This window comes from Trachypithecus francoisi, unplaced genomic scaffold (genome assembly GCF_009764315.1).
Source record: "Trachypithecus francoisi isolate TF-2019V2 unplaced genomic scaffold, Tfra_2.0 Lachesis_group9, whole genome shotgun sequence".
NCBI classification, from domain to species: domain Eukaryota; kingdom Metazoa; phylum Chordata; class Mammalia; order Primates; family Cercopithecidae; genus Trachypithecus; species Trachypithecus francoisi.
The window spans coordinates 31,325,857-31,330,490 of NW_022681474.1; the positions used below are offsets into that span (position 1 = coordinate 31,325,857).

Here is a 4,634-nt window from a genome sequence, read left to right on the forward strand (position 1 = left end):
TGTTGATTTCAGTTTCAATTGTGTTTAAGGCATATCTGCACTATGGAGATGAGACAGTGGGCTCAGGGCCTGAAAGACACTTAGAAAGCATAACAACCATAACCTTCAGCTTCTCATGTTCCCTTCATGTATGGCTGATATAGTTTGGCCCTGTGTCCCCACCCAAATCTCATCTAGAATTGTAATTCCCATAATCCCCATGTGTGGGAGGCGGGACCTGGTAGGAGGTGATTGGATCATGGGGGTGGTTTTCCCCATGCTGTTCTTGTGACAGGAGTGAATCTTCACGAGAGCTGATGGTTTTATAAGCATATGGCGTCTCCTCTGCTTGGACTTCTCTCTCCTGCTACCATGTGAAGAAGGTCCTTGCTTTTGCTTCACCTTCCACCACGATTGTAAGTTTCCTGAGGCCTCCCCAGCCATTTGGAACTGTGAGTCAATCAAACCTCTTTCCTTTATAAATTACACAGTCTCAGGTATTTCTTTATAGCAGTGTGAGAATGGACTAATACAATGGCTTTCTTAATGAACTGAAGCTCAAAATTAATATTTCAGGGGCCACATTTTCATCTATAAATCCGTATTATTCTTATTTCTAAAAAATTTTTTAGACAGGCTTTCATTCTGTTACCCAGTGGGGCAATCATAGTGCGGTATCATAGCTCATTGCAGCCTCAACCTCGTGGGCTCAACTGTTCCTCCAGCCTTAGCCTCTAGAGTAGCTAAGACTACAGGTGTGCGCCACCATGTCCAGCTAAGTTTAAAGCTTTTTGCAGAGAAGAGGTCTTGATATGTTGCCCAGGCTGATCTGGAACACCTGGACTCAAGTGATCCTTCTGGTTCAGCCTCGTACAGTGCCAGAATTACAGGTGTGAGCCACTGTGCACTGGCCAAACTCTGTATTTTTGAAGAAAAGAGACACATGATTCAGTCATTAGAACAAATGTATCCAAATGTGCAAATGAATTATTTTTGCCTACACTGATAACCATAGTCCTATGTACTTTTGAGGAATCAGGATAATTAGTTCAAGAACCAATAAAACTCAAGTCACTGGAAGCCAGAAGACACTCACGCATATTTTCTCTAGTATACAATTAAAATTTGCAACTTGGTGAAGGGTCCATTGGAAATATATCCTTTTAAAACCAGTGGCATGTCTGTCATTCCCAGAACGCAGCAGGACAAGGTGGCTGGGCCCTCTCTGCTTTGGGGAATCTGGATGTGATGCCAGCACCAGGTCATCAGGGCACACACCCTTAGCTTCTGAGGAGTCTGAGCCCTGGAAGCTATAGGTCTGGGGCCAAAACTAGAATTCTGACACTCTGGAGAGTGTCCCCAAATCAACTAGAGTTGATATGTGGATGCCATTTTTCTTTGTTCCCTGCAGATTCATGACTTCAACTGGGAGATGAGTTTCAAGCCACCTTTCAAGGAATTCTGGGTAGAATGAAATATGTTCCATGGAGTCTTAAGAAGAAGAAGCAGAAAAAGAAAAAAATCAAGGTCCCTGTGGTAGGTATCAGTCATTGGTTTCTAGCTACTCAACCTTTTTACAAGTCTTAAGGATCCTATAAACTTTGAAAGTTGTAGTAAAATATTTATAGAGCAAGTCAAAGAAAAGTATAAAACAGTGGGTCTAGGTGAAATTTTGACATGGCTAAAATTCCTTTTCACCTCTTCTGCTGTTTGATTCATAAGGGTATAGGTACCTGGCCTGGTGAAATAGCAACTAATTTCGCCCTGTAGACCTGACATAGTACAATTTCCTCAGTTGCAAAGCCATTTCATTTCTTTTCCTCCTGGTGTTTACTTTAGAAGTTCAAGAGACGACTTTGATGAGAAATGACAGTCCGGTGCCTCATGAGAAACTCAGGCCGGTGCCACAGCTGAAAACTCTGAGGTCATTACCCCTTCTGAATTTTCCTGGGAAAGGGCCTTGGAGCCACTCTCCACTGTGATTGAGAAACTCAAGAGTGGCCATTGGTGTTTCAGGCTTTTAGGGGAGATATAAAATGGAGACCTGACTAGTAAAACCTGCCACCCATAGCCCCAAGACACTCTTTACTCAGGCAGTCACAGAGCTGGGATGGAACGTCATCTGGAGGAGCCCCACTTTGCCTGTGTGCCTTCACTTCCCCAGCCCGTCCGTGGGGTTCTTCCCTTCCTGACCAGGATGCAGGGGCTGTAATAGCAGGGTGCTATTTAGCAGCTGCCACAATATCACTACACAGTAAGGGCTGGCCTTAAGCAGTGTGTGCCGGGGTTCATAAACATGCATGGGGCAAGAAAACGTGATCACATATAAATGTGTGCAATGCTATTCCAGGAAAAGCATGTGAATGTTTTGGAAGTCATAAGGGATTTCCTAAAGAACGATGGTGTATGGAAGCCAAGAGGTTTTTTGCTCAAAGAAAGCCCAAGATCATAACTGAAAGTGTGTTAGGAAGCGAAAAGAGGTCAAAGACCATGGGCAAAATTAATGTCTTGTTTGATCCTGCTGTGATAACTCTGAGGGGTGAAATGAAGTTCATGTTCCTTTATTCTGAAGCATGATTATAAAGCAATGGAGTAAGTGCTTCAACAAATATATCGGAATGAATATATCTAAATAAATGCTGTGGCCTTCAAGTTGGCCATGGCGAAAACTCTAATTATTACGACACATATTTCTTAAGCCTTTGCTGAGACCCTTCCCAACCCTTCTCCTCCTGTGCACCGCTCTTCTGAGATGCTTGAGGTTTCATACATATTACTATTGTAAATATTTCCATTTAACATTGAAATTAGTTGTTTTCTGGGTTTGTGCCCCATCAAGGATTGGTACAGAGTAAAAATGTATTACATTAAAAAAAAATTTAAAGTGTGTTGAGTGAATGGCCTTCAGAGAGAACTTATGCCTCGCACAGGAAAACTTGTCTAATGTTTTAGGACCACATTTTGTATGCCAAAGCAGTGTCACCCAACTTGATCACCTACATTCACCAGCTTTGTTTTAAAATAATTTTTGGTTTCAGAATCAAATACACCTTCTTCTTGGTATAAAGATTTATAACCATTGAGACTATTCTAAAGGAATGTGCTCTTGGCTCTGGAGGCAATTCCAAAGGAGGAATTTTGAAAATATTTTGAGCTATGACTGCATTATTGTGTAGTGATGCCCAGTGGAAAAATATTTTTTAAAGCAGTAGAACTGTTCTTCAAAAGTTACTCGTAGTTACGGGAGGCTGAGCAACCAATTCACGATTGTGACTTCCTTTGTTTTGGGAAAAGTTAGCAGAATAAACACTTCAGTTTGTCCAAGAAAAATAATTTGTGTAATAAGCATCATCCTCAATGTTACCTTAAATGTAGGCTGAGAAGTAATGTGTTCTATTCAACATAAATAGAGTCCATTTTTAGTAGGACATTGTCCTTGCTGCATCTTTGAATATGGATTTAGATTTTAGTGACTGTCTCTGAAACTGTCTTGGGAAAGTGTGTGTGTGTGCACGCATGTGCATGTACATGTGTGTACATATCTGTTTGTATGTATAAATGCATGTATATTTTGTCTGACTATTTGTCTGATTATATTTGTTTTAGGACACTGCAAACCCTGAGCTGACCCAGAAAGTATCTTGATCCTCTCTTTACTCCACACTGGATGAAAGACTGGGAAAGGAAATTGAATCGGGTTTACCTGGGCGTGGTGGCTCATGCCTGTAATCCCAGCACTTTGGGGAGGCCGAGACAGGCAGATCACTTGAGGTCAGAAGTTCAAGTCCTGACTGGCCAATATGGCAAAACCCTGTCTCTACTAAAAATACAAAAACAATCAGCTGGGTATGGTGGTGGGCGCCTGTAGTCCCAGCTACTTGGGAGGCTGAGGCAGGAGAATCGGTTGAACCCAGGAGGCGGAGGTTGCAGTGAGCCGAGATCATGCCATTGCACTCCAGCCTGGGTGACAAGAGCAAAGCTCCATCTCAAAAAATAAAATAAAATAAAATAAAATAAAATAAAATGAAAAGAAATGGAATCAGGTTTTACCCTGTGCTATCTGGGTGACAGCCCCAGGCGTGGTGTTATGAAGACCAGCAGATGGAAATGAATCATTGGTGATTGGGGCTGGTGTTTGGGGCCAAGGAGGCTGTATTGCAGCTGATGGCTGGCTGGAGGGTTCCCCTTTTAGGAAGGAGAAGCTCCCAGTCATCTTGGGGTGGGAATAAGCAAGGCTGCCACTGAGTTCTGGGACTGAGAGCCTCCAGCTGGATTTGGAGGTGGGAAAGAGACCTGGAGCCTGGTGGAGAGGAGGCTGAGTTGGCATAGCCAGGCAAAAGGTAGCCAGGAGCTAGGCCAAAGGCCCAAGGCTGGCTTTCGGAGCTGGGGCCCTCTAGAGGAACCCCTTTTGATAAGCATGGGGAATGTTTCTTGGAATTGTAATTGTGTCAGCCCCACACCTTCAGCACAAGTTTACTAAATAATTGGGCTGCTCCTTTCTGTGCATTCGAGAAATAAAGGCAGAGCCTGTGTCTGCACTTGGAGTGTCTTGCATGGGAATGGCAGAGCAGCCTGAGGAAGCCAGTGTTGAGCCTGTTCAAGAGAATTTCCTTGCAGGGCTTTGCAGCACTGGCCTTGGAGTCAGGGTGGCTGGA

At 43.4% G+C, this 4,634-nt stretch overlaps 1 long non-coding RNA gene across 1 annotated transcript; it reads left to right on the plus strand.

The window, feature by feature from the left end:
• The first annotated feature begins 216 nt into the window (after window positions 1-216).
• LOC117082537 lies at window positions 217-3,804 on the plus strand. Its single transcript, XR_004436651.1, has 3 exons — window positions 217-395; window positions 1,391-1,515; window positions 3,586-3,804. It is a non-coding gene; the product is annotated as an uncharacterized LOC117082537 (long non-coding RNA).
• The last annotated feature ends 830 nt before the right edge of the window (window positions 3,805-4,634 follow it).